Here is a 13,503-nt window from a genome sequence, read left to right on the forward strand (position 1 = left end):
TAAGCCACATCATCTGCACTGCCCTCATCAATATACTTAAGCACCATTTCAAAAAAAACTGAACTGAATTCCTCAGACAGTATCTTCCTCTGCCAAATCCGTGATAACTAAACCAAGTTGATCCTTACCTTTGCAAGTGTTGATTCATCCTCACAATTGCTTCCAATAATATCCCTCCCCCTGCTGTCAGACTATCTGCTCTGTAATTACCTGGCCTATCCCTGCTGCCCTTCCCGAACAAAGGAACCACATTAGTGATCCTCCAGTCATTCAGCACTTCACCTGTGTCTAGCAAAGTATTATATATATCCACCAGGGCCCCAGCAATCTCTGGCTAATTAGCATGGGGTCAAAGAATGCTGGTCCAGGCAGTGACACCCACATCCCATGAATGAATAAATAAAAATACATATGTCCTTCCTTCCCTCTGACACACCTCACAGCTGCAGCAATCCTTACTGGCTTTGTAACACCATTCAGGCCCTGACCACTGTCACCACCTCCAGCACCTTCATCTCTCCATGTTCGTATCGTGTCATAAAACCTTGACAATGATTCCCCTTCCCACTGCCCTCCCTCAACTAGCAGACCCTTTGCAATCCCTTTAAAACTTACTCCTAAAACACACTCTCATTTCAGAATTTTAAGTACTTTGTGGTGATCGTCTCAGCCTGATAATCTAATATGATCCATTTTGTCCTGAGTGAGGGCGCAGTGGGGATTTCTTGCTGAGGTTTGGTCTGTTTCAGTGGAATGACCTTTTGTTGAGTGTTGTACACTATTCCTTCAAATGTTTTCCACTGTTCATTTACAGACACATATTTCAGTCTGTTCAGCCTGTTTACCTTGGTCAGTTCTCCTCTCAAACTCATGTAATTGGCTATTTTTGTTTCTCGTTGTAGCTTGTCCTTTCTGTGATTCACTTTAAATCTTTATATTTCTTTAAATTACACTTTATCACAGGAGGATCCCTCCAGGTGACATTACTCATTCACTAAGTTTCATCACACAACTGTTGATCTGAGATAAGTACTTCTCTCGCCAGTTGCACAATGTGTTATTCAAAGAAACACTGAAAAACGTTCTCCGAACTCCTCCTCCATTATCACTCTTGTCAGTGTGGTTATCCCAGATTATGCGAATATTGACGTTTCACTAAATTTTCACAATGCCTTTCTTTAAAATTCCATTGAATTCCTGCTTATTGCCGTGACGAACAATGAAATGCTGTTCGGTGGCTAAAACTGTTCTGCTGCTTGTGTCCTTGGCAAGTAGTAGCCAGAATTTACATTCAGACTGACTCTACATCATGATCTGAGACCAAATGTTTTCTCTGTAATGCCTTTCTTACCCATTATTGTTAGCGTTGCCCATTTTGACTGAGTTTGCACAAGGTTGTGAACCATTGAATATTTATGTTCTACCTTTTGTTCGCCCTGGAACCACGATTCCCTGGTGTCTAAATCTCTTTTATCTCTGTGTCAAAAATCCATCTACCTTGTTGCAGAGACATTGTCCATTAAAATAAAACATAATTTACTCGTTCCCACAATTTCCTGTCACAGATGGATTTGCTGATCTACAGTTTTAGTTAAACTTTATCCCATCCTGTTCCTTTCTGTTGTCTTCGGTCACATTCCCACGCTGCTCTGATGCTTCACCTTTTCACTTTGGATTTGGACAGTTCCTTTCACCTGAACGCTATCCCTGCATCCGCTCTGTCAGTTTAAAGCCCTGTCCATAAACCTACCGACATGATTGGCCAGCACACTGGTCCCAGCACGGTTCCAGTGGAACAATCTGAATGGATTTTTTTTAAAAATCAGGTATGGGATGTGGGTGTCTCTGGCTGGTAAAAACAATGACTGCAGATGCTGGAAACCAGATTCTGGATTAGTGGTGCTGGAAGAGACAGCAGTTTCTGTGGCTGACCAGCCTTTGTTGACCATCCCTTGCTGCCCTTGAGCTAAGCAGCTGGCTCGCCCATTTCACAGGGTAATTGAGAGGCAAACACTTTGCTGTGGGTATGTTGTGCAGACCACGTGAGAGTGAACTGTTGTCTTTCTCTGAAGGTCTAGTGTTTGGATTTTTATCAATATATATTTATTGATTGTTAATTCCAATTTTTTAAAAAAAATATTCATTTAACATTCCACATGGTTAGAAGTTAGATAGAAGAAGGGAGGTGATGTCTTTGTTGGGACTGTATTGTAGACTGTTGTAGACCCAACAGATACCAGAGGAGCAGATGTGTAGAGAGATTGCACATAACTATAGGAATAATAGAGGAGTACTGGCTGGAGATTTTAATATTCCCTGTACTGACTGGGCCACCTCGAGTATAAAAGACCTGGACGGAGTGCATTTTTCAAATGTGTCCCAGTAAGATTCCTAACTCAATATGCAGAGAGCCCTACTCTACTCAGGCAGGTGCAACACTGGACCTCCTCTCAGAAAACAAGGTTGGGCAAGTGACTGAAGTGTCATTCAGAGAGCACTTTGGGTCCAGTGCCCACAACTGTCTTCGTTTTAACATAGTTATGGAGAAAGATCAGGAGGTCCACAGATTGAAGAGGAAAACTGGAGCAGGGCCAGGTTTGGGGCCATTCTGCAGGATCTGGCCAGGGTCAATGCTGTGACTTTAAAATTGCACAACGCCCAGTTATAATCCAACTCACTTTGGAAGCGCTGGTGATCACTGTAACCGATGAAAGGCTTATACTAAATTTGTTTGATACTATATTCCATGACACTGCCATCCTGTTGCTATAAATTCTGTACCTTAGGATTGTGCTCCACAACCACCTGATGAAGAAGCAGTGCTCTGACAGCTAGTGCTTTCAAATAAACCGGTTGGACAGGAACCGAGTGTCGGGTGATTTTTAACTTTGTCCATCCCCAGTCCGACACCGGCACCTCCACATTATGATTCTAATCGATCGGGTGAGTCTGTTTGAAGGAAAAGGAACAACTGGCAAATGGGAGGCTTTTCAAAGTGTGATATCAAGAATCCAGGACCCGAATGCCCCATCGGGGTGAAGGGAAATGCTGGCAGGGTTAGGGATCCTTGTCTGATGAGGGATAATAAGGCTCTGGTCTTGAAATGAAGACTGCATGCATTGGGTTTAAGGTATCCGTACCTATGTAAACTCTTCTATTCTTAAAGACACGATCAATCTGTGGAGACCCTACAATCCTCTCAGTCCCTGTAATACTCCTAATCTGCAGAAGTCATTCCAATGCCTGTGACTGTTCCAATCCAGTTCCTACAAGACCCTCTATCTGTGATATATTTTCATTGTCAGCACCCACCCTGTCAATGTAAGCTCCTCCAGTGTCTCCATCCATCTACTCATTTCCATAATCTTCTCCAGCTCTTACATATGTAAACATCACCCTTCCCTACAACCCTTCCCACTTTGACCAAACTGGAGGAGGTTACTAATGCTCCCTAATCTGTGAAACTGTCTCCAACCAAAATTGCTGTCTTCATGACTTGGAAAATCTGTCTGATTCCACACCCTCCATATCTAAATAACCTGCAGAACCTAAGCCTTCCTGTATCTATAAACATCTTCAGTCACGACTACCCTCCACATGTCTGTTTGTTTTTCCAATCTGTACAACCCACTTTATCTCTGTAATCTGCTCCATTCACCTGAAACATTCCTGTCTGTGTAAAACACCCCATCCTACCAACATCCTTATCCCTGTAAACTGATCCATCCCTCCCAACCTCCCCAGCTCCATGAACACCGGTAGGCCCTGTAGCTCTCCACATTTCTGTAACCTCCTGTGGCTCTATGGTCCTCCCTCCCTGTGAAACCACCTCCAGTCCCCACAACCCTCTGTCTCTGTTACCTCATACAATCTTAGCAATGCCTCCTATTTGTGTCTCTTCATTCAGCTCGCATCCTCTCCCGCTTCCCGAAACCACTTGCTGCCATAGTAACCCTTGCTATTTAGAACATGGAATAGCACATTCCAGTACAAGCCCTTGAGCCCTCAATATTATGCTGACCTTTTATCCTACTCTGAAGACTAAACTAACCTGCATACCTTCCATTTTACTATCATTGATGTGCCTATCCAAGAGTTGCTTAGATGTCTGTAATTTGTCTGAATCTATTACCATGGCTGGCAGTCCACTCCACGCACCCACCACTCTGTGTAAATAACTTACTAGTCCCGTCCATGCCAACAGGATATCCCAACCCAATCTAGTCCTACCTGCCAGCACCTGGCCCATATCCCTCTGATATCTAAGCTCAACCTTCCGCCAATTACCTTGAACTTATGTCCCCTTGTGACAGCCATTTCGCCATGGGAAGTAGTCTCTGGTTATCCACTCTATCTATGCCTCTCATTCCCTTGTACACCTCTATCATGTCACCATTCTTCCTCCTTCGCTCTGATCAGAAAAGCCCTAGCTTCCACAACCTACCTTCTATGGGCATGCCATCCAGTCCAGGCAGCATCCTTCTAAATCTCCTCTGCACTGTCTTTAAAGCTTCCACCTCCCCCCTATAATGAAGCGAACAGAACTGTTCACAATATTCGAAGTGTGGTCTAACTGGGGTTCAGTAAAGCTTCAGCAAAATCTCACATCTCTTAAATTCAATCCCCCTGCTAATGAAAGCCAACACACATATGCCTTCCTAACACCCTATCATCTTGGGTGGTAACCTGAGAGACACAGGATCCCTTTGTTCCTGCACGCTGCTAAGAATCCTGCCTTTAACCACGTAAACATTTTCTGCAGAATCCTCCAATCTAAAACTATCCCTATCTTTGTAACTTCCTCCAGTCCCTACAACACTCATAAACTGTGAAACCTCCTCAAGTCCCTGTATTCCTAATGTCTGCAAAATCCTCCCATCCTGGTGTCCCTCCATATCTCTGTAACCCCCATCATCCTCCAGTGCCCTTCTGGGGAACATTGCAGAGGAAGGAGGAGTTGGAGAGTCCGGGCCATGTTACGAGGTATGAAGGGCTGCAGAACCTGGAGGATGGTACTAATGTCGGTAGAGGGATATTTGAAATTTCAGAAGCATTTTGACAAGTTTCAACCAGAGCTAAAAATTAGCTCGGTAGAGAATAGGGCCCCTGAAAGGTCAATGAGGCTGTCTGTGTGGAATCACTGCTGATGGGTGAGATACTGAACAAATATTTTGTGTTCGGATTTAGTATGGAGAAAGACATGGAAGCTCGGGAACTTGGGAAACTACATAGGGATGTCTTGAAAAGAGTTCACATTGGAGAACAGGAGGTGCTGGATGTCTTAAAATGCAATAAGTTAGATAAAACCTTGGGACATGATCAGATGTATCCCAGCGCCTTGTGAGAAATGAGGGAGAAAATTGCAGGGCCCCTTCCAGAGATATTTGTATCATCCACAGCCACTACAGACTAGTGAGACTGATGCAGGGGTGGTAAGTTATTGGAGGAGATTCTGAGAGAAACGATCATCATGCCTTTGGAAAGGTAAGGACAGATTAACGATCGTCAGCATGGCTTTGTGCATGGGAAATCATGCCTAAAATGTGAGTGTGGAGGTAGACAAGTCAGAGATCAAAGCAGAGCAGTACACGATGTCCACTGAACTTTATCAAGGCCATTGACAAGGTTCTGCATGGCAGACTGGATAGTAAGTTGAGATCACACATAACCAGGGAGCGCTCACCAACTGGATACAAAACAGATTTACGGTAGGAGACAGAGCGTGTTCATAGACGGTTGCCGCTCAAACTGCAGGCCCGTGACTAACGGTGTGCCATGGGGTTCAGTGCTGGGTCGCTGTTGTGCATCATTTGGATGAAAATACAGGAGTCATGGTTAGCAAGTTTGTGAATGAGACTGAAATTGGTGATAATGTGGACAGTGAAGAGTTATCGAAGAGTACAATGGGATCAACAGTACTGCTGGACCGGTGAGGTTAGGAAGAACGGGTCGAGAAATGCAAGATGTTGTATTGTGGTAAAGCAGACCAGGCTGGACTTGTACAATTAATGTTCGGGCCCTGAGTACTGTTGTCAATCAGTGACCCAGGGACGCAGGTACACAGTTTTTTGAAAGTACAGTCATGGGTAGACTGGCTGGTGAAGCAGGCGTTTGGGATGGTTACCCTTCATTGGGCAGAGCATTAAGAGTAGGAATTGGGATGTCATGGTGTATCTGTACAGGACATTAGTGAGGCCACCGTCTAAGCATTGTTGATTATCTGGTAAATATCAACTTGTTCACGTATGTCCGTTCGAGAATAACATTTGGCATTCTTGCCTGGTCTGGCTCACATGTGACTCCAGTCCCACAGCAATATGGCTGACTCTGAGCTGCCTCTGGGCAATTAGCAGTGGGGTAATGTATGCTAGTCCATCTGCTGACATCTTCAGGCCATGAATGAATCAATGAAAATACAGATGTCCATCCCTACTCTGCAAAAAGCTCTAGCTGCAGCAATTCGTACTGGCTTTGTAACATTGTTCAGGCCTTTGTCCCTCTCTGTAACACTCTCACCACCTCCAACACCTTCACCTCTCCCTGTTCCGATCATCTGATTAAACGCTGACGTTTCCTCTTCCTACTGCACTCCTCATGCTCGGAGACTCCCTAGCGATCTCTTTAACAAATGTGTCCACATTTCTAAACGTTGGCTTCTTCAGAATTGATAGTTTTTTTTTCATCTCTTAATCAAATCTGATAAGTCCTGGACCAAGATCGTCCAAAGTGGGGGAGGAGTATTGGGAAAGTGTCGAGTACCTCGAGACTTTCTGTGAGGAAAATGGGAATCCAGGAGAAATCAGCACAAGGAGCACGTGACCACACCAACGCCCCACACACCCCCTTCCCATGGTCACCTTCTGCAACAGAGTGTAACAGAGTCTGTGGAAGGCCGCATCGGTCTATACAGCCAACTCCAGACCTCCCCCTGCCCACCCCACCCCGAGAGTGGGAGAGAGTCAGCCTCGTCTGTGACCCACCGCCAAAGAGATGATGAGATAGGAATGTTGACTCCCCTCACAATTATCCCAGTGCGTTTGTGATAACTTCAAACAATTCCCTGTTAATGCAGTGTCTAATAATGTGATATCACTCAGTATCTCTCCATGTGGTATCGCTCATTGTGTCGGTCTATATGCTGCCTCTGTCAGCATTTCTCCCTCTTAGATCCTGAGTCAACAGAATTGTCCACTCCAGAGAGACACAACAGCACAGGCCAGGGATGGAGACTGGGATTTCCGAGATCTCTGCTGGACTCAGTGCCACCCTGCATGAGTTATCCTCATTGTATCAGTCTAATTTCCCATTCTGTCTATTTCGGTCCCATGCAGGTAATCAGGATGTTCCTAACTCCTGTCTCATCCATCACCTCATTGAAGCTGGTTAGTCAGCCGGAGAGAGATGGAGAGGGAGATCTGGAGCCTTCAGTAAATCCTGCAGCCGGTAAGATCGCTCACAGTAAACAGCACGGGGTGGAGGTAGTAGACTGTTCAGACCTGGACGACCGGACATAGATACAGAACTGGGCAAGGAACAGCAACATTATAGGCTTCATTCCCACCATCTTATGAGGGTCCTGCTTTCACCTCTTCTGTACTGGTCCTCCATGCGACAGCACAGAGAATCGCAGGCATCAATCCTGGCCCATGCTGTGTTAGTGGTTTCTGTAATATTCTCCCGTCCCGATAATCCTTCCTCTGTTTGGAATCTCCTCTAGTCCACATCATTCTCTGTGTCTCTGTCTGTTTCTCTGTTTCTGTCAGGTTCTCCAGTCCCTAACACCCTAATCCCTAACCTTCTGCAGTAGATACTAAATTCCTTCATCCTTGTAAACCCTGACAGTCCTGTCTATCCCTGTAAGCTTCTGCCACCAATACCACCCTCCATGTCAATGTATTTGTCTTTAACCTCTCCATCCGTCCCTACCTCTGTAATCTTCTCCAGCTCCTATAACCCTTCCTTAGCTGTGAAAAATGTGTAATCTCCTTATCCTTCTCCAATTCTTTGATCTTTATCTTGTTAACTTTCACCCTCATTCCCAACACCATACCCCTCCCGACCATAGGAACCTCTTTCAGTTTGTGCAACCCTCCCCATTTGTGTAACTGTCTCCAACCCAGTAACCTAGCATTCTCAATTGCCTTCCTATCTATGTAGCCTCCAGAGCCTTCTTATATCTGTAAATGTCTTCAGTCACGACAACCTTCCATATCTCTGTTGGTATACACAATAATCTCCAAGATGAAACAGCCCGCTGTCTGTGCCTGTCAGTCTGCCTGCCTCTTCCTTTCTCCATCCCTATCCCTATCTCCAGAATCTAATCCAGCTCCCACTATCTCTGTGAATTTCTCCAATCCCCAAAAAACTTTGTCCCACTGACATTCTTTACCAGATGTAACTCTGTTTAAATCTAACATCCTCGAGTTCCTGGAAGCCTCCCTATCTCTCTAACCTCTACCCATCTGTTCAAACCCCAACTACTGAGGAGTGACTCCATGTATTCGCCATAAGGCAGATGGAATGACAGTGAACAGATATGATGGAGATGAAGCTGCAGAATGACCATCGCTGGGAGGTGAATACTGAAGGGTTGTTGGGATAGAGTCATAGAATCAGAGAGATGTACAACATGGAAACCAACCCTTCGGTCCAAACCATCCATGCTGAGCAGATATTCCAACCCAATCTAATCCCAATAGGCAGACTAGGCAAAAAGCCAACAAGTTGTGAAGGAAGGATTAGGTTAATGCATTAATGAGACAGTTATGTGGATCTGAATATCAAAAGTGGAGCTGAGAATAAGCAAGCAGCAGCAACCGTTAGCAGGAATTCATTTGTCGGCACCAAACAGTGATGGGAATGTCAATATGTTTACAGTCAGGACACTGAATGTACTTATGCCAAGGGCAGTACAGTAACTGTGTGTGACCGTGGTCTCCATACCGACTGATACATCAACGAGCCTGTTGGATTTAATATGTTGGTGTGAATATAAATAGCATAATTGTAAGGGAGGAGGAGGGGTGTAGTGGTATAGGGGATATGGTGTATTGAATTATCCTTTATGCAAGTTTCAATAAAGGCTAAAAGTAACTTGGTAGAGAATAGGGCCCCTTAAAGATCAATAAGGTCACCCATATGTGGCACCAGAGGAGGTGGGTGAAGTATTCAACAAAATAATCTTGTCAGTATTTACTGTGGCGAAAGACATGGAAGTTTGGGGACGTGGGGAAATAAATAGTGATGTCTTGGAAAGAATCCTCACCAGAGAAGAGAAAGTGCTGGAATCTTACAACAAATAAAGGTAGATCAATCCTCAGTAGCTCATTAGGTCGATCCTAGAATATTGTGGGAAGCTAGGGAAGAGATTGCAGTGTCCTAACAGAGATATTTATATTATCAACAGACACAGTGAGGTGTTGGAAGACTGGAGGTTGGCTAATGCTGTTCCATCACTTAAGGGCTGCAGGGAAAAGCCAGGAAATTACAGCCCAGTGAGCCCAGTGATGGGGAAGTTGTTAGATCCTTATATTAACAAAGGCAAGGGCTGAATCGAGATGGTCAGCATGGTTTTGTGAGTGGAAAACCATGTTTCACAAACCGGATTGACTCTTCAAGGAGGTAGCCAAAGATAGATGAAGGCAGAGCAGTCAACGTTGTCCACATGGACTTTAGCATCTAGTGAAGAGGAAGAAGGAAGCTTACTTAAGGTTGAGGAAGCAAGGATCAGGAGAATCGACGTTTCGGGCATAAGCCTTTCTTCAGGAAGGACTTATGCCCGAAACGTCGATTCTCCTGTTCCCTGGATGCTGCCTGACCTGCTGCGCGTTTCCAGCAACACATTTCTAGCTCTGATCTCCAGCATCTGCAGACCTCACTTTCTCCTTGAAGCAAGGATCAGACAGGGCTCTAGAGAGTTGCATTGGATGGCACGGTGTCTCAGTGGTTAGCACTGCTACCTCATAGAACCACGGACACCATTTTGATTACAGCCTCAGGCGACTGTCTGTGAGGTGTTTGTGCACTCTCTCTGTGGGTTTCCTCCAGGTGCTCCGGTTTCCCTTCCCACAGCCCAAAGATGTGCCAGTTTGGTGGCTTAGCCATGCTAAATTACCCATAGTGTTCAGGAATGGGTAGGTTTGGCGCATTAGTCAGGGCAAATGGAGAGTAATAGGGTGGGGGAATGGGGCTGGGTTGGATACTGTTTGGAGGATTGATATGGAGCTGTTAGGCCAAATGGCCCATTTCCAAACTGTAGGGATTCTCTGAAGGTACCAGGAAGGAACCGAGAGATGGACTTAGGGCAACTAGAAGGGGGCATGAAAAAGCATTGTTGGGAAGGATTAAGGAAAACCGTGAGGCATTCTCCACTTATGGGAGGAACAAGAGCAAGGCCAGAGTGAGGACAGGGCCGGTCAGGGATAGTGGAAGGAACTTGTGCCTGGAGTCACAGGAGGTAGGGGAGGTACTTAATGAATACTATGCCTCAGTATTCACTGCTGAGAAGGGTCTTGTCGTCTGTGAGGACAGCGTGAAATAGGCTGATGTACGTGAACAGGTGGATGTTAAGAAGGAGGATGAGCTGAGAATTTTGTGAAAGATAAGGATAGATAAGTCGCTGAACCAGACTGGATGCGTCCAACGTTACTACAGGAACCGAGGGAGTGGATTGCTGAGCACCTGGTGATGACCTTTGCAGTCTCACTGTCCACTGGAGTCGGACCAGATGATTGGAGGCAGGAAAATATTATTCCCTTGTTCAGGAAAGTCAATAGGGATAATCCTGGGAATTGCACACGTGTCAGTCTTATGTCTGTGGTGTTCAGATTATTGGAGAGGACTCTGAGAGACAGGATTTATTATTCCTTGGAAAACCATAGTTTGATTAGAGATGTCAGCATGGTTTTGTAAGGGGCAGGTCATGCCTTACAAGTCTTATTGAATCTTTTGAGAATGTGACAAAACATCTTTACGACTCATTCAAAACGTACGGAGGCATGGGGTACAAGGAAACCTGTCTGTCTGGATACAGGATTACTGGCCCACAGAAGACAGAGGGTGATGATCGATGGAAAGCATTCATCCTGGAGCTCAGTGACCAGTGGTTTTCTGCAGGGAGAGGTTACAGGACCTCTGCTCTTTGTGAGTTTATGAATGACTTGGATGTGTGATTGAAAGAGGGGTTAGTAAGTTTCCCAATGACACGAAGGTTGGTGGAGTGGTTGATAGTGTGGAGGGCTGATGTAGGTTGCAACGGAACATTGACAGGATGCAGACTTGGGCTGAGAAGTGGCAGATGGAGTTCAATCTGGGAAAAGTGTGAAGTCATTCATTTTGAAGATTGAATTTGAATGCAGAATACAGAGTTAAAGGCAGGATCTTTGGCAGTGTGGAGGAACAGAGAGGGATCTTGGGTTCCAAGTCCCTAGGTCCCTCAAAGAAGCCAAGCTGATAGGCTTGTTAAGAAGGAATATATTGTGTGAGATTTCATTAGTTTGGGGATTGAGTTTTAAAGCTGTGAGGTTATGCTGCAGCTCTATAGAGCCCTGGTTAGACCCCACTTGGAATATTGTGGTCAGTTATGTTCCCTTCATTACAGGAAGGATGTGGAAGATTTAGAGAGGGTAAAGAGGAGATTTACCAGGATGCTGCCTGTACTGGAGAGCATGTCTTATGAAGAAAGGTTGAGGGAGCTAAGGCTTTTCTCATTGGCGTGAAGAAGGGTGAGGGACGACTTGGCAGAGATGAACAAGGTGATGACAGTCATAGAGTAAATAGAGAGAGATTTTATTACCCTGACATAACTAGCGATTACAAGGGGGTATAAATTTCTGGCGATTAGCGGATGGTTAAGGGGAGATTTCAGAGGTAGGTTCATTACATACAGAGTGGTGGCTGAGTGGAATGCACTGCCACTGGTGGCAGTAAAATTAAATACATGAGGGACATTTAATATACTTCTGGATAGGCACATGGATGATAATAAAATGAAAGGTGTGTAAGTTAGAGTCATAGAGATGTACAACATGGAAACAGACCCTTCGGTCCAACCCGTCCATGCCGACCAGACATCCCAACCCAATCTAGTCCCACCTGCCAGCACCCGGTCCATATCCCTCCAAACCCCTCCTATTCATATATCCATCCAAATGCCTCTTAAATGTTGCAACCGTACCAGTCACCACCACCTCCTCTGGCAGCTCATTCCATACACGTACCATCCTCTGCATGAAAAAGTTGCCCCTTAGGTCTCTTTCATATCTTTCCCCTCTCATCCTAAACCTATGCCCTCTAGTTCTGGACTTCCCAACCCCATGGAAAAGACTTTGTCTCTTTACCCTATCCATGCCCCTCATAATTTTGTAAACCTCTATAAGGTCACACCACAGTCTCCAGTGTTCCAGGGAAAACAGCCCTAGCCTGTTCAGCCTCTCCCTATAGCTCAAATCCTCCAAACCTGGCAACATCCTTGTAAATCTTTTCAAGTTTCCCAACATCTTTCCGATAGTAAGGAGACCAAAATTGCACGCAGTATTACCACAGTGGCCTAACCAATGTGCTGTACAGTCGCAACATGACCTCCCAACTCCTGTACTCACTACTCTGACCAATAAAGGAAAACATACCAAATGCCTTCTTCACTACCCTATCTACCTGCGACTCCACTTTCATGGTGCTATGAACCTGCACTCCAAGGTCTCTTGGTTCAGCAACACTCCCAAGGACCTTTCCATTGAGTGTATAAGTCCTGCTAAGATTTGCTTTCCCAAAATGCAGCATCTCGCATTTATCTGAATTAAACTCTTTCTGCTACTTTTTTTTTTGATCTTACGGTCGGATAAAAGATTGGCATATCATCATGGCCGAAGGGTCTTGTTCTGTACTGTTCTGTGTTCTATGTGTTGTATGGTAAACTGGATAATAAGCTCAGATCTGTGTAAAAGGTTATGGCATTCAGGAGGAGCTAGTCAACTGGACAGAAAATTGGGCTTGATGGTAGGAGACAGAGTGTGATGGGAGACATGTTGTTTTTCTGACTGGAGGCATGTGACCAGCGGTGTAGTGGGTCCCCTGTTGTTTGTCATTTGGATAAATGGTTTGGATGAGAATATTGGTTTCCTGGTAAGTAGGTTTTTTTGGGTGACACTGAAATTGCTGGTGATGTGGACAGTGAAGAAGGTTATCTATGATACAACAGGATGAACAGTACTGCTGGGATAGTGGGCTGAAGAATAGCAGATGCAGTTTAATTAGATAAATGTGAAGTGTGCCATTTTGGTGAAACAAACCAGGGTGGGATTTGTACAGTTAATGTTCGGGTGCTGGGTAGTGTTGTCAGTCAGTGACCCAGGGATACAGGTACACAGTTCTTTGAAAGTGGTGTCACAGGTAGACAGGCTGGTGAAGAAGGCGTTTGGGATGGTTTCCTTCATTGGGCAGATCATTGAGAGTAGGAGTTGGGACGTCATGTTGTATCTGTACAAGACATTGGTCAGGCTACCA

Source organism: Chiloscyllium plagiosum, unplaced genomic scaffold (genome assembly GCF_037043375.1).
Source record: "Chiloscyllium plagiosum isolate Xiang-an unplaced genomic scaffold, Cpla_swu_hap1 HiC_scaffold_31, whole genome shotgun sequence".
Taxonomy (NCBI): domain Eukaryota; kingdom Metazoa; phylum Chordata; class Chondrichthyes; order Orectolobiformes; family Hemiscylliidae; genus Chiloscyllium; species Chiloscyllium plagiosum.